Below are 23,294 nucleotides of genomic sequence, written 5' to 3' on the forward strand. Positions count from 1 at the left end.
TTTCTTACATGGTGTCAAAGTCAAGTTAAGCTGAGCACTGAAATTGGTGTTTTCTGCCTCAGAGATAAAAATAGTTGGTGAAGCTTAAAGAAGTTCTGCCCCAGTTTATTTAAGGCATAATCTCAAATATCCCTTTGTCCTAATTATCACGCTATCCCCCGAAGGCAAGGAGCACAGAGAAAATCGGAGAGCAGTGCTAGGTTTTATTTTTGATCTTCAATTCAACTCTGTCAAATATTTACAAATCCCCTCAGAGCGTGAGTCCATTGGGCGAGTGTCTTTGGGTTCACCAAGTGGGGGAAAACATTAAAATGAAACGAAGCAAGGGCAGAATTCCTAAGGAGTAGGAAGCCTTCATTCCAAAGCTGTTCGGGGATGGTCGATGGTTTTAATGCACTGACAGGTGCTCAGCCTTTTTCACCATCTCCCTAACCTTGAACCAGGAACTCAGAGTACTTCACAGGGTGCCCCACCCACGTCGCGGTTCAGCCAGGGCCAGCAGAGCCAGCTGCTTCTGCACTAGTCCTGTCCCTGGTAAGACTGCCCTAACATTTGGGTTCTATCACAAGGCAAATACCATGGAAATCTGAATTTATGATGATGAGTGTATATATTTTTATGGAAAAAAATGCTTAGGCAGACATTTTCTTTTAGGATGCTGGATTGAGCCATAAATCCAGCCTAAGGTTTACCTTTGGGCCTCTTAGTGAAGTACCTGATTCCATTAAGAGTAGAAACATCCTTCAAAAACAGCTGTGGAACAAATACAACCTGCAAACAGCAGGTCTGAAACAGACTCTCCCTCGTCAACCACTTCTCAATTCCTGCAGCCCTACGTCTATCAACACAGACGTCTTAGAGTCTCTGGGACCCCGTTCTATACGGGACTTGTCTTTTTTAGAGTCTGAAATTAGCATTCCTCCCTTCAAACTCCCCCACTTTAAATTAACATGAAAAGGCTAAACTTTAATAGAAGAGCTGCTCAATTATGATCTGGGCAATGGATGGGTGTGAATTCCTTTATTCTACAAATATTTATTGGGCCTTCGATATGGAGAAGGCCCATGCTAGGCACTGAGAAATGCTGTTACACTATGAAATGTTCTAATAATTAAATGCTTCTGTGTGTAGAATGGTTTATAACTAACTCAAAGTGCTCTGTGCAAAGGATCCCCAAAGTGAGCGGCATGCTGGCCACGAAGAGTTTCATCACTTACTGTAAATCACATAAACAAATAAGATCATTATTTAAATGAGGGCCCTTTACTTACAGAAACCCTATTGCAGTTATTTTCTTTCAAGATCTAATTAGATTTAAAGCTTCATTTGGAAAACAGAAGATGAAAATGAACCTCTTATCCTAAGGGCATCTGGATGAGAATCAAATGCATACATGATTTTTTTTATCATACAGCAAATTTGCCCAGGTCATAAGCAAACAAAAGAGCTCTGTTCTACGAGTGTAGTAAGAAGGAAGAAAAAATAAACTGAGCCATGTCTTGTGACAGTTGATGCTCATGCTTAGTGTGTTCATGATTGATTCCCTTGTTTTTGACACTGTTTTAGGAAGATTGGCACTGTCTAATTTGATCAGTCCCTGTACATTTGAGATACATAAATTCAGGGATTGTATTGAAACTCCCAAAACAAACATACACTACACCATACGTTTAGGAGTCAATATAAAGTATTCTGAAATTGAAAATAAACAGATAAGTAAGTTACACCCATCCTTAAAGATGTACAATGAGTAACATGGCCCTTAGTGGGGCCTTTAAATATTTGAATCATTGGCTGGATGAGCCAGTGAGACAACTCTGCAGACAACTTTTGAACTTGGCCCACTTGGAAAGCACGTGCCTTTGTCAGAAACTCATTCTATCAGGCCACAGTATTCGTTACAAAACATACAAATGTAACTGCTTTCTGATTTTAGTAATTATATTTTTTAATGTTCCTAAAACAAAGCATATGAAGAAGAAACATGCTTGTGTTCTTCATTTTGCCAAAAGATTCTTAAATTTAAAGGAGCTGCAGGAAAGTTCTCGCGTACATTAAGCTGCCAGGTGCATTTAAGTGGCGGTCTATAAAGCAGTGGCTTTCTGGCTGGGCGCGGTGGCTCATGCCTGCAATCCCAGCACTTTGGGAGGCTGAGGCAGACAGATCGCTTGAGCACAGGAGTTCGTGACTAGCCTGGGTAATGTGGCAAAACCCCATCTAAAAAAAATAAAATAAACAAATACAAAAATCAGCCAAGCATAGTGGTGCACACCTGTAGTCCCAGCAACTCAAGAGGCTGAGGTGGGAGGATTGCTTGAGCCTGGGAGGCAGAGGCTGCATGAGCTGAGATCATGCCACTGCACTCCAGCCTGGGTGACAGAGTAGGACACTGTCTCAAAAAAAAAAAAAAAAAAAAGAAAAATTAAAAAATAAAGTGGTGCCTTCTTGACCACACTCAGCAGAGACGGATAAGGCACAGAAATGTACAGTTCAGAGGAGCCACTGCTGAGAGATTGGTCGGGAATGACTATCAGGCGACCTCTGGAAAGACCAAGTCTGTGTGAGTCCATTATAGAGATTCTATCCACACTTGCTCTGTGACCACATCTACCCCGTCACGTCCGTTGGTCCCTGTGGAAGTTGCCTCTTTGCAGTGACACTTTCATAGATTTCTTGAGGAGTCACTGACTGGCAGACGGTGGCACTTTTAACAAGATGGAAACACCCTGTGCAGATAATTAAGAGTCCCAGAGAGAGGAGAAGTAGTGCTTCCCACATCTGCTTCCACCTCCAGCCTCCTGGGTCCGCTCAGCTCCATCCACTTACTCCGTCTGAGCTTCCCAGGGCCTTCCAGCCACCAGGTGAAGAAAGCATGTGAGAAGCTGTTCGCTGGTCAGTGTCCTTCACTGGCTTCTCCAGGTTTCCCCTAACAAGAAAGGGTTTCTCATTCCAATCTGCATTTTAGGGTGCTGAGCACCTGCATGTCGGGGTGCCAAGCCACCTGCGTGTCTGGGTGCTGAGCCACCTGCATGTCGGGGTGCTGAGCACCTGTGTGTTGGGGTGCCAAGCCACCTGCGTGTCTGGGTGCTGAGCCACCTGCATATCAGGGTGCCGAGCCACCTGCGTGTCAGGGTGCCGAGCCACCTGCGTGTCGGGGTGCTGAGCCACCTGCATGTTGGGGTGCTGAGAGACCTGCATGTTGGGGTGCTGAGAGACCTGTGTGTCGGGGTGCTGAGCCATCTGTGTCTTGGGGTGCTGAGCACCTGCATGTTGGGGTGCCAAGCCAACTGCATGTCGGGGTGCTGAGCACCTACTTGCTTGTCCTCACTTATGCCCCTTCCTTCTCTGGCCCTGGACTCTCAGCCCATGCCTGGCCACCTGGGTGTAGACCTCACATGGCTCCAATCTGACTCACTTCTGCAGTCACTCCTGTGCCCACGGCTGCTCCCTGGGAATAGATGGAGTGTGGGCTTGGTGCCTGGCCTAGAAGACGAAAGAAGAGGGGGCCCTGTATGGACACCTCCACTCTGCCCCCACCAGAGTTAGGGAAGAGGGAAGGAGAACGGGCTGGCTCAGATGGGGCACCAGGTCCCTTAGATGCCCAGGAAGGAGGCCGTCGAACCCCTGGCTCACGGTGCATCCTCCTTCTCCTGGCTTCCCTTAACAGCTGTTTTCCACACGGCCTATGTGATAGCAGGCTTGTTTGGTCATATTTCTGCCTAATTATTTCATGTTCAAAAATCATTACTGATTAAACGATGAGATCCTTAAGGGCCCCTGGCACTTGCCCAGTGGAAAAGTCAGTGAGGAAATCGACGCTGATGCCTCCCAAGCCCAAGCTGAGGTCGCGACAGCCCTCCCTTCTAGACCGGCAGGTCCAGCTGCCAGCCCCTCCACGGGTCCCGAAGGCTCAACACCCAGGCGACGATTCCCCTGCACCCCGGCCTCCTTGAGGGTCCCTGTCTCAGCGCCACCAGTTACACACACCAAAAACCAAGGCACACTCCTTGACACATTTTCCATTTCATCCCCAAAATCAAACGCAAGCTGCTACTAACGTCCCATCGGGCTTTCCCCTGTGCCTGTGCTTTTTCCACACTCCACACATTTGCCTCGGCCCTTCTCCCACCCCCATCCGAGACACCGCCGCTTCTCACCTGCCCCCCCAGCAGTAGGTCCTGGTTGTGTAGGATGGACCACACTCTCTGCAGCTCATTCCCACGCGACAGCCAGAGTGTCTGATCTGCCACTGATCTGACTGGGTCACTCCTGCACCCAAAACCCTCCCGCGGCTCTCCGTGACCCTCCAAAGTGATTCCAGACCCATTCTCCTGCTTCTTCATAAGCCCCCATCGACCTCACCTCCCATCCCCCAAGGCCGTGATCAGTCCCTCTGGCCTCCTTCCGCCAGCTCGGCAGCATCCTTGCACCCCCGGCTTTTGCATAAACTGCCCCCCTTGCTCTTCACCCCCCTCACTTACCTCATTCTCGTTCTTCCAAATGCCACTTCCTCAGCAAAGCCTCTCCCTGCTGTCAACTTCCCCTTGTACATGCTCACGACACTGCACTTGTCCTCCCTTCGTACCCTGTGATGGCTCCACTTCCTGCTGCATGAACTCATGAATACATCTAATAAATAAATAAATAAATATAAAACAGCAAGCAAACAACAGAAACCACCGCTGTGCACTCCTGCATTACATCAGATCCAATTTACCTGAACCACAAGAGGTTAATTGCTTCCAAAGGTGGTGTGTTTTCTAACTGGTGCAAAAAAGACCATTGCAAACTCTGGGATTTAGGACTTTTCTACGACAATTTATGACAGTGATGATGAGACTGCGTGCTCGGAGGAGCCACAGAGCAGAGGGTACACAGACCCTGCAGAGGCACAGCAGGGCCTGGAATTCAGCAGGGGACTAAGGCACCCAGAGTCACACAGTGGGAGGCCATCACAAACCCTAGCCCTAAGGGACCAGGGAGAGAGTGATTACCCAAACCCACTGGCCGCAGGGAGACAAATGAGACCCCATCCAAACACGACCTGGCAGGAAAGTAGCCAGGAAATAAAGGCCCCGGCCTCTCCCCTTACCCCCTTCTGATCTTACACCAGGGCCTTCCATTGCCCAAACCCAACCGAAGGCCAGAGCCCTGGAGGGTGGAGTCCATAGAGACCAGCCTCCCAGGGCCCAGACCGGACGTGGAATGTCAGCATATGGGTCTGAAAGGACAAAGAGGGACTTCCCGGCACACCTGTTCCTTTTGCCAGGTGGACATAAGAGAAAGATGATGGAGAAAGCTCCCACCTTCAAGAGCTGAGCTCTCTCTTCTCTCACACACAAGGCCTTGTTTTGTGTGGGGTTTAGTGAAGCAGTAGGTGCTGGCTGGTGGCAAGGCTCAGAGCTTATGCATCGTACACAGGTGTCCTTGGAGCATCTCTCCTCAGAACCACAGGAACCTGGTTTAGGAACCGCACTCCTGGGGTCACCGCTGCCCTGTCCAGGGAACAGGGCTGACCGTGTGGCCCCTGCTCATCTTCCCCTTTTTTTCTTATGATACAAAAACTAAGACTGGAGGCATTTTGAGCACCTTACAAAATGTGCAGCTTCCAAACTTGTGTGACATTGGCCAAGCTGCCTTTCTGAGCTAATCAGGTGCGTGAACATCACGGCACAGTAGACAACCTCCAGGGCTGGCCTCAAACAGTCTCCCTGCTTCACCTCCTCAAGTGCATTAAGACATTTTCGAGCTTGCTTGCAAGTTCCAACCTTAAAATCCTGATTATTTATTTATGCCCTTTTTGTCTAAGAAGTTAAATCCCCAAAGCATCTCAATTTAGATCAAAAGCAATTTACCAAACTTCACCTGGCGCACCTGTGCCTTGTGATTTGTTAATTACCTGCTTAGCATTTCCAGAGCTGCGAGGCAGAGCCGCAGCCTCGTTGGCTGCAGGGAGAAACCTCTGATACTCGTCTCCTGCATCACAGCCTTCCAGAACGCCTGGGGTGTTCACCGGGTGAAGCTACTCCACCAACTAAGTCACATGCACTTCTGCAAATTGCTCTTATTTTCCAGGGTGAAGAACTCGGCGTGGAGCAAACACACACGTGAATGCAGTAAGCTGCTGACATATTTCTTGGCTACCTGATCAAATTCTACAATGGTCCTAATCTGTCTTATCAGCAGCGTCCTATCACACGTGAGATCATCAAACAGCAGCACCCCGTTTATTCCCCCAGTGCCTTTGGTTGACAATTTGGCATTAGAATATTAGGAATAACAGTAATTATGGCTTTTACAATTGCTTCAAATGAAAGAGATCATTAAAGTGCACACATGAAAAGATTATCTCATTTCTGAGATAGCTCTGTTAGGTTTTCTTCCTTTTTTTAATTTTTTCTCCTTCAAAGTTCCTAGGAATCATCCCTGTGAGTGTTTTCTCTGTAGCTGGGGAAGCAGCAGAGGAATGAAAAAGATAGGGGGTTTGTTAAACAGCACAGTGCACTGACGTTTTTTGTCCTTCCTCCCACCCTCCAGTTTTCTTGTGAAGAAACAGAAAGCATAACCTTTTCTGAACTCAACACTGCCAGAGAGGGCCAGGGAAGGGTGGCATGTGCCAGGTGCTGGCCTGCCTGGGTCACCTGCATGGAGTTTTTCCTTTTTAAGTTAAGCTCTGGGCAAGTTAAGTATACTCCATGCTTTGAGGCATCTAGAAAATTAAGATTATAAAATTCACTGGCTTCCGGAAGTAATAATAAAGATGTAGCTCAATGCCTCTCCTCCGCAGAGGCGCTCTGATCCTCCATGTAGAAGTGATCACTCCCCCATTGAGCTCCCACTGTACTTTATTTTTATCTCTTCCATGAAACTTGCCACGTTTTGACTTGCACCCTAATTGTAATTATGTCCCAGCTCATTCATGATGCTGCAAGTCCTTTTAAAGCCAGATCCTATCGCTGACTCCTCTGTATCCCTCTTCCGCACCCAAACTGCCTCCCCCTTGGACCTGCACATGGGCACCACTCCCGGCCTGCGCTCAGGGCTGCCACTGAGCCACCTGGTTTACCAGCTCTTGCATGGTTCGTGTCTCTTGGAGTCTTTACTCGTCTGCAGGATTTGCAACATATTCCCAATCAGAACTTGTATTTCCAACCTCGCTTCATGTTCTAAAACTCCATCAGAATTTCTTCCCAAATATCCCACACTATCCCAGTCTTACTGCAAGATCTTGATATATTGATTAGAAGAAATGGTACCTTACAGCAGGGGGCGGGCGGGGGAGGAAGTTATCACAGCAATCACAGTTAAATAAATCCTATCCTTCATAAAATAATGAAATGAGTAATCTAAAAAAAATACAATGAATAATGAATCAAGATCAATTGACTTCCAGCTGCTACGAAGAAAAACAGGCTCTGGTTGGTTTTCTACAGGAGCGTGAAATGAGTGGAGCTGCTTCATCCACAAAATGTGATTCATTTGGATAACGGCACTCACCTGGCTCTACATGTGTTGCGTGTTCCAGGACCTGGGGGTGTCTCCACACTAATAAATATTCATTTATGGTTGTAGTTGTGCAAACTGAAAAGATACATGTCTATTCACATCGATGATGATAGTTGGACTAATTCCAAAGCAATACAAAACCAAACAACGCAAGCAGTGTTGTGCTGTATGTGGTGGGAGAGAGTCCTCGCGTCGGAACACCTGGGTTCAAGTCCCTCCTCAGCTAAAGAGCCCGTGTGTTCCGGCCACTGGCTGCCCTCAGGCCCTCAAGCTCCTCAGGCCATAAACTGAAGGGGCCGGAGTCAGGACTTTTCAGATCTAAACTGTGCCTGCCCAAAGAGAGTTTTTATCCTTTATAGAAACCCCAGAACTTCCAAAAGGTCAAATAAAAACCACAGTAATTTGAAGGTAGAAGCTGCTTGTATCTCTACTGTGGAGCCGTTTGCTCCGATTTCTTCTGTATCTCTCAATGAGCCTACCAAAATGGCGGCCTTTGGGAAGCCTCCAAGCAGCACCGTTGACGGACAATGTACCAGAGACTCTAGGATCTAACCAAAGGTGGGGAACGGTTATTTGAGTTATAGCCTCTCGGACACACCAAAAGTCAAAGCAACCAAAAATTGTGAAGGAGGAAAGCGTCTGCATTTCCGCTCTTTCTAGAGTGGCAGTGTGAAAACATCCCAGCCCGCCATGCTCGGCCACCGAGGTGCCGACTTTGGACGAAATTGCTTTTGGCAGGAAGGTGCGCCCTTCCCAGCTCCATTCCAGTCTGGAATTAAATTGCCTGTGGTTGATATCAGCACCCAGAGCAAATGACGATGGGCCAGAAGGCACAGACCACGTCTCCTCACACCCAGGGTCACCAGGTGCCCCAAACACTGCGCTGAATGCTCAGAGTGAGCCTGAGTGAGCCCTGGAGGAGCACAGAGCCCCAGCCTCTTGTCCCCCTGGCCTGGCATGGAGCCACCCTGTGTTCATCTCCTGGGGCTGCTCTCACAAATGACCACAAACTTGGTAACTTCAAACAGAAATGCATTTTCTCCCAGTTCTGGAGGACGGAAATCCAGTATCAGATTTGGTTCCTTCTGAAGGCTCTGGAGAGCGTCAGCTCCATCCCATCTCCTCCTGGGAGCTGCTGGCAATCCTTGGTGTTCCTTGGGCACAGATACATCACTCCAGTCCCTGCCTCCACTGTCACATGGAACTCTCCCTGTGTCTCTGTCTGTGTCATGGGGTCTCGGGCCTACCTGATGAGTCCAGGAGGATTTCATCTTGAGGTCCTTAATTACATCTGCAAAGACCCTTTTGTCCAAATGAGGTCCCATTCATGGGCTCCAAGTGGACTAATTTTGGGGGGTTGGGGAGGCATCATCCAACCCCTTGCGCAGCATTCTTCCTCAGGATGCTTAAAATTGTGAAACCTGTTACTCCTGTTTTTCTGTATCTCTCAATGAGCCTAACAAAATGGCAGCCCTTGGGAAGTCTCCAGGCAGTGCCATTGACCAACAAGGTTATCGCCAACCCGGTTTTCCTGTAGAGCATGCTGACCTTGCCTTTCCAAACTCCTGGAAAGCAATAACAAGTTTTTTTAAAAAAATTACATAGAATTGGCTTATATTAGACACTTCATGTTTAATTGAACGGATCATTTTTGAGTAAACTTTTCTTGTGATAGCCTGTGGTCGTTGCATTATTTCCCCAAGAATGCATTTTGTGAATCTGGATCACGGATAAGAGAGAAGAAAGAAGAACAGAGAATGTTGTCTTTTCAAACATTCATTCAACAAACTGATTGCCAGCCATGCATGCAACCTGTGTAAAGGGCTGGAAAGAAGCAGCTGAACCGAGAGCCCGGTCCCCTCAGAACTCACAGCCCAATTGGGAATTCACTACTGATCCATGTGGTCAGGCAATCATGCACTTGCAAACAGGTAAGGGCACAGAGGAGGAAGCAGCTCGCTCCGGAGTGGGGGAGATGTCTCAGGAACGGGCCTGCACTGGGTGGGGAGAGAAGGAAGTTCAGAGCCAAAGGAGGAGATTTGGGAATTCTACAGGTTTGGGGTGGGAAATGGAGGAAGGCAAGGCTTAAAGTGTGAATGGAAGCTGGTTTGGGAATTATCTCAAAGGCTACCTTGAACCCCTCCCTGTAGGCATGGGGTGTGATGAAGCCATTGGGCACAACAGCTCCCCGCTTCTGCAGTTGGCAACACCCTTGCCCCCACCAGGATCTCTGACATGGAGGTGAAGGCTGCACAGAACACCCTTGCCCCTGCTGGGGCCTCTGATGTGGAGGTGCAGGCTGCACAGAGCACCCTCACCCCTGCCATGGTCTCTGACATGGAGGTGCAGGCTGTACAGAGCACTCTTGCCCCTGCTGGGGTCCCTGACGTGGATGTGCAGGCTGCACAGTACACCCTCACCCCTGCCGGTGTCTCTGATGTAGAGGTGCACTACAGAACTGCAGGGGTGGCTGTTCACATCGGAGTCTGTGAGAATGATGCTCCCAGGCTTATGCAGTGTTCAACAATGCAGCCAGATGGGGCTGCCCTGCTCTTCACTCTTTCTTCCCACCTGTCTTGGTCCATTTTCTGTTGCTTATAACAGAATATCTGAAACTGAGTCACTTGTAAAGAAAAGGAGTTTATTTCTTACAGTTATGGAGGCTGAGAAGTCCCAGGTCAAGGGGCCACATCTGATGAGGGCCTTCTTGCTGGTGGGAGGTCTCTGCAGAATCCAGAGGTGGCCCAGAGCATCACACAACTTGGGGGCTGAGTGTGCTGGCTCAGGTCTCTCTTCCTCTTCTTACAAAGCCACCAATACCCACTCCCAGGTTAACCCATTCATCCATGAACCTATGAATAGATTAATCCATTCCCAAGGGCAGAACCCTGATGATGCAGTCACCTCTTCAAGGCCCCACCTGTCAATACTGCCACATGGGGGATTCAATTTCAACAAAAGTTTTGGAGGGGACTTTCAAACTGTGGCACCACCCCTAACAGTTCTTCATATAAAAAGCAGGGTTTTGCAGTTAGATATTTTGGGACTTGAAACTATCACCAGCCATGCATTAGAACTTATCAGAATAAAGCTGACAGACTGTCCTAAAAGCTTGCTTGGTAACTTATCCTAGCATTTATAACATATAAATAAGTCATGTCTATTATAGCTGTGCAGAAATCCCGCAACAAGAGGGCAAATAAGAGATGATAAAAGGTGGCCAAACTGGAAATGTGTCTACCCGGGTATTACAGGAATTATTTTAAGGTTTCATTTACGAAGGGAGCATAAGAACAGATTTATGAAATGGGAAGAAGCTCAAGTTACGCACAGTGGCCTGAGCAGTTGACTTCCCGTCTTTCTGAGCCTCAGGTTGCAACACCTATAAAATGGGACATCAGATGTTGCCTCTGTTTTATGGAGTGACTGTCAGGATCTTACATGAAAGCTCGTGGGGAAGCTTAAAGGGAGAGATTCATGTAAAATACCGTTATTGTCAGGGAAGGAGATAAGGGGCACTGACTCTTAGGACTGGGAAGGAAGTAACGCACACCTCCTTTTACAGTACCGAGCTTTCTTCTCCTCCCCATTTGCATTCCATTCTCTAACACATTGGGGAGATTATTAAAAAGCAATAATCCTGCACGAAAAAATAGAGTCGGCAGAGAATCTGGCTTATACCTACAGATAGAAATGGGAGAGGAGGGAGAGAAGACAATCTTAGGAGACCTGGGCCGAAGTATTACCATGCTGCAAGGGTGCATTAGCGAGTCTGTACGCATTACAACAGTGCTTTCAGCTTACTCAGGCCTGGCAGCTCAATACAAGAAAGATAGACAATTTGGAAGAGGTTCAGAGAAGAACAGAGTAACAACAATATTAAGGGGCTGGTTTCAAGGACTGATTTAGGAAGAAAGATTAAGGACGCTAAGTGTGTACAGCTTTCCTAATCACGGACTAAGTGAAGACAAGACAAACATCATCAGATATTTAAAGAGTAGAAGCAGTGAGGATAGAAGGGGATTATTTCGACGAGATTCTCAATTTATGCAACATGGTGTAAACTGTCATAAAAAGCTCCAGGATGAGGACTTGGCTCATTCAGATGAAGTGGGAAATGGAGTTCAGCTGGAAATAGTTTACGGCGCTACACTTACCCTCACAGAGAAGTCTCTCTCTCAAGACATTAAGGCTGAAAGCTGAAGTTGATCTTCATTTAGGGAATGGGAGGCTACATTTACATTAAAATAAACCAGCATCTTGGCAGTCCATAAACTGGCATGGATGGGATTCAGGCAAGGACACCAATTGCCCATCCCAGTCTCACCATTTCCCAGTGAGCCACCATGGAAGAGTGTAAAGCCATGGGCTACTCATGCCTACCAAGGAGAAAGATATCTCACAGTCTGACTTCTTAACTCATCCCCCTCCTCCATGCTCTGTTGACCAGTATTTTAGCTCTACCATGGTCCTACCCACTCACATCAGGTATTACTATTACTAATAATAAAACATGCTTTTTTGATTTCTTGTTTGCCATTGCCTTTGGTTGTTTCTCATGAATTTTGTTAAGTTTTGTTGCTATGGTGGTGGTGGTAGTGGGGTTGGAGGTGGTAGAGGTGATGGTAGTGATGATGCTGATGGAAGTGATGGTGGTAGTGGTGGTGGTGGTGATGACAATGATGGTGGTAGTGGTGATGATAGTGATGATAATGGTGGTAGTGGTGATGGTGGAGGTGATAGTGATTATGATAATGGTGGTGGAGGTGATAGTTATGGTAGTGGTGGCAGCAGTGATAGCAATGATGATGGTGATGGAGGTCATAGTGATGATGATGATGGTGGTAGTGGTGGTGGAGGTGATAGTTATGGTGGTGGTGATGGTGATGGTGGTGATGACAATGATGGTAGTGGTGGTGACAGTGATGATAATGGTGGTGGTGGTGGAGGTGATAGTGAGCATGATGGTGGTGGAGGTGGTAGTGATTATGACAATGGTGGTAGTGATTGTAATGGTGGTAGTGTGACAGTGATAGTGGTGATAGTGGTGGTGACACTGATCATCATGGTGGTGGTGGTGATGGGAACGGTGGTAGTGGTGGTGGTGGAGGTGACGGTAATGATGGTGGTAGTGGGGTGGAGATGTTGCGGTGGTGGTGGTGGTGGTGATGGTGGTGATAGCAATGATGATGGTGGTGGTAGAGGTGATAGAGATGATGATGGTGGTGGTGGTGGTGGTGGTGGTGACAGTGACCACGATGGTGGTGGTGGTGATGGTAATGGTGGTAATGATGGTGATGGAGGTGATAGTGATGATGACAATGGTGGTAGTGGTGGTGGAGGTGATAGTTACGGTGGTCGTGGTGGTAGCAATGATGATGGTGGTGGTGGAAGTGACAGTGATGATGATGGTCGTGGGGTAATGGTAATGATGGTGGTGGTGATGATGATAGTGGTGGTGGAGGTAGTAGTGACAGAGGTAGTGGCGGTGGTACTTTTTCTTTGTAAACCTCAAGAACGGACAGTTGAGTTAACTGTATTTTATTTATTTATATACACATATATATACATATATATATATAGACACACACATATATACGTATGTCTCTTTTTTACAGATATTGCCACTTAACATAGGCAATATATTCTTAAAAATTGTGAAAATGCTAACTGGGAACCTATATCTATTATTTTCAAAGGAAATTTTTAGCCAATAACTCCAAACCAACTTTTCCAAATGTAACTACAACACCTCCATACTGGAAAGCAAATTATTGTGTTCAGATGAGTTATGTTCCATGCAGCGATGTGGCCTTACCCAGTGTTAACAGCACCCAAGACACACAGCCCTGTCTTTCACAAAACATCCACGTGGGACTCTGACCATCCAGTCATTGAATTTAGAATGGAATGAGATCTCCCTGCTTATTTCCTGTTTTGTTTTAAATACTGTATTCATATTGACATTAGAATCCTAAACATAAGATTTTTTTTGTAAAACATCAGGTGGAAAATGTTGCATTGAAAGAAATGTGCCTCTCTGACAAGTGGGTATTTAAAAACCAAGAGATATTCCACTGGAGGAAAAAACAATGTTACCCAGGAAGACTCAACAGACAATACCTGCAGCATTTTGTGTGTATGTTGTACATTGATCTAAGTGGTCATGAAGTATAGATCTCATTCTGTCTGTTGTTTTTTTGGGTGACACATTTTTAAGATCTGTTTCTGCTACTCAAGCCATGCCTCATCAATCACTTACCACTGCCCCGTGTCCCACAGTGTCCATTTGCCACATTTGACCGAGCCATTCCCAGGTGATGAACCCCTAGGCTGCCTCCAACACCTACCCTCGCATTCAGAGCTACAGCAAACACCCCAAACATGGGATACATGGACCTGTATGAGAGTTCCTCTGGGGTATGCCCAGGAGTGGGGTTGCTGTATCATCAGATATATGAATATTTAATTTTACTACGGAATTCCAGATTGCCTTCCAGAATGGCAGCCCCACCCACCCTTCTTCCAATGGTGCATGAGATCTCCTATTTCCCCACATCCTTGCCTATCTTGATATTAAAACACTGTCTACTTTTTGCTAACCTGATGTGTACAGAGCAGTGCATATAACATTCTCGTCCTGATTTGCGTTCCTTTAATTACTAGTAAAACTGTCCATTTCAAAGGCAGCATTTCCTTCCATTGTCCATGGCTTCCATAGGATAGAGCTCCTGAGCTTCTGAGAGATTCTGGGGCTCCCCTCACCCCTGCATTTCTCAGCAATGTGACAGGAAATGTTTCTCTTTTTGATCTGCTTTTACAAAAATTGCTGGGTTATCCATGTGCCTTTATCCTTCTAAATCAATCAGCTTGTTGAGTTCCTAAAATTATTTGCTGAAATGTTTGTTGGAATTACATTGAAATTATTAATTTGGGACAAATTGACATCTTTATGGTATTCAATTGTTCCGTCCATGAACCTGGTATAGCTTTCCATCAGTTAAAATCCCCTTTTATGTTGTAGAACAGAGCTTTTAATATTCTTGTAAAAGTCTTATGCATCTCTGTCAGTTAGGTTCTAAATATTGTATAACTGTATTACTATTTCGAGTGTTGCTTTCTTTATATGATATAATCGAGTTGCTTTCTGTTGATGAAGAAAAACATTACTGAAAACTGTAAGTTAATTTTGAATGCAGTTTCTTTTCTAGACTTTCTTATGAGTTTAATAATTTATCTGTTGATTCTGTTAGGTTTTCCATATAGACAATCATATCATATGAAAAATGATAGTTGTGTCTATCTCCTATTATCTTTACATCTATATCTTTGTGGGTATTTTTTTAATCTTTGTGTCTTATTTCTTGGGTCGGCACATCTGTTGAACATTAACAGGGATAGCAGTCATCCATGTCTTGATTCTAATCATAAAGAAATAATCTTATATTTCTCTATGAACTACGTTGCTTACTGTTCATTTTTGTTTATACAGACCTCACAAGGTTAAGGAAATTTCTTTCTATTCCTAGTTTCTGAGAAGGTTCATCATAAGTAAATGTTGAACTTCATCAAATGCTTTTTCTGTGTCTACTGAAGTAATTATCAATTGGTACATTAATATGGTGAATTGCTTAGAGAAATTTCTGATGATAAAATAGTCTTGTTTTCCTGAAATGAACCATGCTAAACCATGATGCATTTATAATGCACTGTTGGATTAAGGAAACTAATATTCCTTTAGGATACTGCATGCATGTACATTAGTAAAGTAGGCTTAAAGTTTTCATTTCTTCTAAGCTCCCACACAGGATCCTTGGCCTTGTTCCCTCTGCCTGGAATGTTCTTTCCTGGTCTTCACCGACATGGTTCCTCTGGACATAGAAACCTCAACCCACGTGTTCTGTCCACACAGAGGCCCTTCCTGACCATCGAGACCCCTCCTTGTCACTCTCATCACATTGTGCTGGTATTTTTAGTGAGAGGGGAAGCATGGTACTTATCCCAGTGCAAACTGGTTATTTATTTGCTTCCTTATTCCTTGCTGAGCTTGCCCAATACAATATAAGCACCTTGGGAACACAGACCTCCTCTGTCTGGTGCCATGTTGTGTCCTCACTGCCCAGAACACTTTCTGGAATACAACAGACTGTCAACAAATATTCAGTTATTGAACAGATGCAGCAGCAGGGACGCAATGCGCAGACATCGTGCAAAGCAAAGTTACGCAGGGACAGGGACTGACTGAGGACAGTTCTGATTCCCCAAAATGCATTACAAAGGCTCAGTGATACTTACATTCAGGTGGGGCAGGGGGTGTGTGGTGTGTAAGAGATAGTGAGAGAGAAAGAGAAAGAGAGAGAGACTTTGGTTAAAATTAGAAAAACACAGGCATGAATACAGGTTCCCTAAAGATACTGTTCCTAGCATATATCACTAAATACATCTTGGTAGATACTTGCAGAAACCAACCATTCAGTAAACATTTTTCAGCCTTAACTATGTGCTCAGCACCCAGCTGAACACCAAATGAGACAGAGAAACCAAATTCCCCGATCTTCAGAAGCTTAAATTACAGTCAGGGAAAGGTATGGGTATAGAAAGCTACTACATACCAGAGCAAAGTCATCATAAAAATGATAGCAGTCGCCTGTAGAAGGAAGAAATATGTGATCTGGGGATGGAAAAGAGGCACTCCCAGAGCAGCCAAGCAACTTCCTAAGGGTTGGAGAGTCACAGGGTAGAGGATGGGCCATTTGGCCAAGAGAAACACGGGAAAGTTTCAACGTGGGGAATAAATATACATGGTTCCCTGGAAATGGAGAGCAGCCTGCTCAGGTGGGAGGTGAGAGCTGAAAACGTGACAGATGATTGCTGCGAACATCATCCAAATGCCCCCAGAAGAAAATCATCCTTTGCTGAGTGCACACCCTGCAAAAAGAAAAATGTTAAGAAAGGAGAATGAAGGAGCATTGACAATATATTGCTTGATTTTACATAAGGCTCCAGATACATTTCATATTAAACGGTGTTTATCACTGTAGCAGTAGATGACTTTCTGTTGTGGAGATGATTTCTTTTTAGTGCATTTAGCATGCACGGTGCCAAAGCACCCTGTGCCACAGGCCACGGTGGGAAAACAAACATATTTGTCTATAATATGCGCGGGTGGGAAGCCCACACATATTATAGGGGCCACGGGGCTTCTCCTGCCTGGTGGAAGTCTTGAATGGGGCAATCGGAACTGTGGGATGAATCCTGGGCATCTTAGATCATTCTCCAAAGGGCTGAGAACCAGCCTTGCACTCAGGCATTCCCGACGTGGAGGGACGTTTGTCCAGAGACTACAAAAGGGATGAATTGTGATCCACTTAATTCCCTGATCTGGAGGGAGACAACAAAGTGTGCCCACTTCACTTTGCTGTCCACTGGAAGGCGGTTTTCAGGACTTTCCGTTGATTACGTGAACTAGTGAAGATAGTAATTAGTCTTTCATTATCAACTTACCTAACTAAAAAATGAATAAGCTCACACTATTAGGAAAATGTCTTCCTTTTCCATATTTTGTGGGTCTCCCACAGATGCCAAGACTTCGGTAAAATGCTAATTGTCTGTAAATCATAAGAATGTGAGTCATTTATCTATCATGCAGTATACTATGGTCATCCTAGTGGTTCAGATGTGCTCATTATGTATTTAGCAACAGATGGTCATTTTTTGGAGGCAAGAATGCACTCAAACTCAGGCAACTATTTTCATTTTAGTTCTTCAACTTCTTGTGATTCTAGGAAGCATATCATTAATTTGCACAGCGTGAAAAACTCTCCCATATTCTTGCTTACCCTATGTGTGTCCTTAGTTAAACTTGTATCTGCAGAACGTGTTCCTCCCTCAGTGTTCAAAGGACACAAAGCAAAAGTGTCTACAGGAACAGAGGTGAGGCAGCCACAGGGATGTCTGGTAGGCTGGCTTTCCTCTGCAGCACTGATTTTTCTTTTCGCTGTTTACACATCCATAGCGCCCTTTTTAACACCCCTCCCCGCGCCTTCTAACATCGTATGCGCTGTCAGGATGAAAACATCGAAGTCACCGTCACCCTAGTGTTCACGAATGTTTGTCTTCCATGCCCATAGCTTCAGGGAATATCACTGACACTTCTTCTTTTCTTTTCTTTTTTCTTTTTTTTTGACGGAATTTCGCTCTTGTCGCCCAGGCTAGAGTGCAATGGCGCAATCTCGGCTCACTGCAACCTCCGCCTCCCAGGTTCATGTGATTCTCGTGCCTCAGCTTCCCGAGTAGCTGGGATTACAGGCCTAAGCCATGCCACCATGCCCAGCTAATTTTTGTATTTCTAGTAGAGACGGGGTTTCACCATATTGGTCAGGCTGGTCTCGAACTCCTGCTGGGATTACAGATGCATGCCATCATGCCCGGCCAACACATTTATAAGTGTGGTACTGAGTCAAGGGGAGATAAAGACCTTTGGAGCTCTGGAGCTCCCGAAAAAATTGCTTCAGTCCATACCCAATTCTTTCATAAAATGGTTGTGAAGAAGTTCAACAGGTTCTGATATCTTCATGACAGTTATTTCAATGCTTTAGAAAAAAGAATCTAATTCCTTCTAAGACCTTTTCTTCCCTCTCATGACTTTGGAGCTTCTGTTTTGCTTGTGCCCTAATCCCCTGTGTGGAGACCCAGGGCTGGATCAAACTTTTTATTTCTTTATAAAGAATTCCATTGAGCAGGTAAAGGAGACTCGAGAAGGGATTGCCTGGTGATTTTCTTTGAGGTGCCACACTGCCTTCTGACTGTGACTCAGAACTCCTTACTGGGTCTATGAAACCTGTTTCAGAAATTCTAACATGAGCCCCCGGCAATCCAGAACCCATAGGTCTGGAAACGTTCAGAAGACCTGAGTCAACTGTGAGCAAATAAATAAGATGGAGGTGTTGAAATGACAATCTCCCCAAAACTCCACAAATCACTGATGCAGAAGTGGGTAGACAGAGTGGTTGATATGCACGTGGGGAGTCGTGCGTGTAAGGCAACAGGTGTCTCTGAGCCCTGTCACTGCAGGTGACTCCGTGAGACTCTCGTGCTACCAAAGGCACGAGGGCACTGAGCCCCCTGAGGCCCCCAGGTCTGCACCATCAGCCACGGGACCAACTCCAGCAGCAAGCCGATGGCAAACGGCAGGTGGAACCTGGGATCTGTTTGAATGGCGCCGCTCCCAGGGCAATAGAGTCGAACTGAGGTAAATTAAACACATGCATGATTTCACTTCATTGTAATCCTCATATTTTGTGAATGCTCTGTTTTCCCAAATGTTATTTTAGATGCTATCTTGTGGTTTTTCACGAACCCCATAGGGTGGGTCATAGCTATATCACCCTCGCACAGATGAGGAAATCGAGGGTCTACAAGGATAAGCAACTTTCCCAAGGGCAGAGAGCAAGCTCATGACAGCTTAGAACAAGATTCTGAAGCTCAGAGCTTTCAGGTCTCAACTCCTCCCATATTCCTTGTCAAAATGAAATTCAACCAGGAAAGCTGAAACGCACCTCAACGCAATGCGCCTGTGCCTCCGTGGCCTCCACACTGGTGCATAGCTCCTGTCACCCACAGTGCAGCGAAGGGAAGGCTGCTGAAATGCTTACGGGCTCAGAGGCTTACGGCAAATCCATCTTTTTAATGGCTCACAATTATCAAATAAACATGAAGGGAGAAAGCCTTCAGCTTTTGATCTGATGTAGTTTTGGTCACATTAAAGTGCTGTGCAGTTGAGTGAACGGCATTTAGTCTTGGCAGGCCCCTTAAAGGTTCAGCCAAATAATTTAAAAGTCCATTTGGGGAAACTGAGCAGTCTGAGAGCATTGCGTTGACGTTGCTGATCTCGATCAGGGATGGTTAAATTACTAAAAGTAATTACAGCTTATAATATTGTGCAATCCCTTCATAAAAATGTAAAAGTAGCTCTTCCAGGGTTGTGGAAACTAGCAGAACTTTCTCAGTGTGAGGTGCAGCTGTGACTTTGGTGGGGTTTTCTACGTGCATGGGCATGCGTGGGGGCGAAATGTGAACATATGTGAAGTGTTTTGGATGCCAGGGGAGAATGACAATAGCAATAACACGATTCCAAGGTTTACAGTGGGAACCCAGAGAGGCTAATCCTAGAAGGGTGTCTGTCTGGAAGGGAGAACGTAGCGCGTACATAGCAGGGATTTGCACATGTGCCATGCCATTAGGGGCAAGAAGAGGACTCCTCCAAATTTGGGAGATGGGATTTGTTTTGACTGCCTCACTCTTAAACACCACACCTGGCCCAGGGTGAGGGCTCTGTCCTGCTGGCTGAAGGAGTGGAGTGGGGTCAGGTTGCCTTGGATGGCACCTGTGAGGTGTCTCACGTAAGCCATGCTCATGGCCAGAGCCCCAGGGACTTACCTTGGGAAAAGCACATTCCTCTCTCTCGCTTGTGTTTTGCATACTGATAAAGTGAGACCTGTCCCAGCCGCCCTGCCCACCTCAGCAGGCTGTACCGAGGGCTAACTCGGAGCTGCGAAAGGGCCTTTAAATGCATGGTACCCAGGAAATAAGATGTCACTGCTGGCTGGAACGAGTCCACGATGAGAACGTGGCTCTGTTGCCTAATCATTAACTAACCTGGAGGCTTCTGACTCCACTCCTGCATCGAAGCCTTTGTAACACATCCCAGCTTTCGATTCCAGGTCAAGACTGCGAAGCCTTCCCAAGTTTATGGGTAAATTTCGAGGCACTTAAGTGCAATGTATTATTAGCTTCAATGGCTTAATGCTCTCAATTCCATTTTTAATGGATACGTGTTTCCACCTCACAAAACCACATAGCGATGGACTGTGGAGGCTGAGAGGCTGGAGCCACGCAAGACAGGGACACTGGGACAAGGGGCTACAGAGTTCACAGGACATGAAAAGTGGGCCGCCGGCTCACCCACTGCCCCTGACAGGCATGGGAAGAGGGGACAGAGGGAAGTGGCTAAGTCCTGAAAGGTAATCCTTTTAAGAATAAGGACAAGACTGGCTGGGCGTGGTGGCTCATGCCTGTAATCCCAGCACTTTGGGAGGCCCAGGTGGGTGGATCACCTGAGGTCAGGAGTTCGAGACCAGCCTGGCCAACATGGTGAAACCCCGTCTCTACTAAAAACACAAAAATTAGCCAGGTGTGGTGGCACATGCCTGTAATCTCAGCTACTTGGGTGGCTGAAGCGGGAGAATTGCATGAACCTGGTAGGTGGAGGTTGCAGTGAGCTGAGATTGTGCCACTGCACTTCAGCCTGGGCGACAAGAGCGAAACTCTTTCTCAAATAACAACAACAACAATAATAATAATAATAAAAATAATAATAATAATGACAAGACTGCAGGAGCCACGCAGAGCCCTGGGGCTCCCTGAATCCCACTGCAGAAAGGACACAGGCCTCTGGAGTAGAGATAAGCATGTTTCCCACAACGTCCATCTTTTGTATGAGCACATGAGTTATGAGTTATGATCTTATGTTTTACAGAGAAAATTCAGCTGTTACTTTAGGCAGCTCACTCTGAAGTATCAGTCAGGTACTGACTGAATAGACAGGACCAGGATTCAAAAGAAGGTGCAACCCCTGCCCTCAGGATGGAGATGTTTCAGCTAAGAGTCTAGGAATAATTCAGGGTGTGCCACTGATGATGGGTAGAATAGGAGTTATTAGTGCTCTAAATCTGTGTGGGGTAAAATGAAAAATAAGCAAACATACGCCGGGGAGAATGACACCAGCCAGACCTTCCGAGATGACAAAGCATCAGACAGGAGGAGGGGAGCATTCCCAACGAGGAGCCCAACGAAGGTCTGCAGTGGACAGAAGGGACGGGGCTGGGTGTGCCGCCAGTCCAGGGCCAAGCTCTCAGGGCAGCATCGGGCGGGGAGGGCAGAGGAAGAAAGGGCCGGAGAGAAGCCCGAACAGGAAGTGAGCTGGACCTCAGGAGGAAGTTGCCAACACCACTGAGAAGAGATGAGGTCTCCGACAAGACACTGGCCCTCCGCAGCCACAGCCTCCTCAGCAAAAGCGAGGGAATCACCTGGGCGTTACCTTCGACTGTCAGTTCCACGGGGCAAACCGTGGCCCTGGGCTTTAGGGAGGCAGATGGAGCCCTCTTTCCAAAGCCCTCGGTCTGGCAGAGCCACTGAGCATCCACTCAGGAATTTCTGCGATGACCATGGAAATAAAGATGACACTGCACAGAAAATGTCTGTGTGCTCTGAGGTTTCCATCTGAGGACCCATGATTTTCAAGAGCTCTTGATCACTAGGAGTCGTTGGATTGAAAAAAGTCATCAGGATTGAAATTATAATACTAAGAAATATAGAAGAATCAGAAAACTGTTAATAGAATGACCCGGCCAGCTCACCATCCCAAATCATCCTGCCCCCAACTCAGGTGGCTTCACTCTCTCTCCTGCACCCACCTCCAGCCCTGTCGTCCGGAGCATGGCAGTTCTGCTCTTCTCAGTTCTTTGAGATCCACATCCTGGCTCTTTTTAACTATGTCCTTTTTGGCATGGGGCTGATTGCCACAGCCCAAAAACGCTGAGACTCTGCCAGCACCCAGCCTTGAAATTGCCTTGAATTACTGCCTTGAAAGTTGTCCTATCTTCCCTTCAGGAACTGAAGTAGTCCTCCCTGCCTGTCGTGAGTTTCCACCACAGCTGCTGTTGGGTCTCTCCTCCAGCACTTGCCCCTGCTGGGCAAAGTGTCTATTCCATGAGACCCAGAGACTCACCACTTCCACCCTTGAAGCAAAACCCTAAGGGCCTCCAGAGAAAGGAATTGTGCAACTCTTCCTTGACAAGGCCAATCAACCAATGAACAGGGCAACTCTTCCTTGACAAGGCCAATCAACCAATGAACAGGGCAACTCTTCCTTGACAAGGCCCATCAACCAATGAACAGGGCAAGTTTTCGTTGACAAGGCCAACCAACCAATAAACAGGGCAACTCTTCCTTGACAGGGGCCAATCAACCAATGAACAGGTGTTGATGGGCAGCATCTTAGGTAGGTGAGACATGTTTCTGAGCACCTATCATATGGTGAGAGAATAAGGCAACTTCAAATCAGCAGGCACAGGGATGCCACAGGAATCCAGAGGGAGAGGAGAAAACATTTCAGAATGATGATTGCACAAAAGGGCATTTGAGCTGAAACTTCAAGAAGGGAATAGGTTCTGGAGAGGTGGAAAGGATGAGAAGTTAGCCCATCTGAAGCCATGAAGTCCGGAGGACACGGGATGTGTTCAGAGACCCCCAGATATTCGCCCAACACACTTGTGGCAGGCATGAGTCCAGGCGCCGGGATCCATCAGTGGACAAAACAAATAACCCACCCTCGCATGCACTATATTCTAGTAGCCACGTGTCAGGAGTAGGAGTCCATGTGGGAGAAGCGGAACTGAGGTTAGAGTGGGCTATGGACAGCTGCAGCACCGCCTGACAAAGCCCCGCCGCCCTGTTCTGCCCCTGGAGAGACCTGGAGTTATGGCCAGAAACCGGCAGCACCTGGCCTGCCTGCCACCCACTGCCACAAACCCTGACCTTGGGCGTTTAACCCTTCAGCACCTCAGTTTCCTCATCTTTAAAATGAGGGGGTGGAGCCAGGCCTAGCTCAAGAATTCTGGGATGCTGGTTATATCTTGGTGTTCAAATCATGAAATGTGTGGGATTTGTAGGGGAAAATCTAAGTAGCTGTTCATTTTTATTTCCTTTGCAAGTTGCAGTTGTGTTTA

General features: G+C 46.6%; 1 long non-coding RNA gene across 1 annotated transcript; it reads right to left on the reverse strand.

The window, feature by feature from the left end:
* Positions 1-763: 763 nt before the first annotated feature.
* On the reverse strand, positions 764-12,651 carry LOC134758968 (uncharacterized). Its single transcript, XR_010134799.1, has 3 exons — positions 7,498-12,651; positions 4,482-4,629; positions 764-2,217 (listed from the first exon to the last, which is right to left on the reverse strand). It is a non-coding gene; the product is annotated as an uncharacterized lncRNA (long non-coding RNA).
* Between the last annotated feature and the right edge of the window lie 10,643 nt (positions 12,652-23,294).

This window comes from Gorilla gorilla, chromosome 6 (assembly GCF_029281585.2).
Source record: "Gorilla gorilla gorilla isolate KB3781 chromosome 6, NHGRI_mGorGor1-v2.1_pri, whole genome shotgun sequence".
Lineage (NCBI taxonomy): Eukaryota > Metazoa > Chordata > Mammalia > Primates > Hominidae > Gorilla > Gorilla gorilla.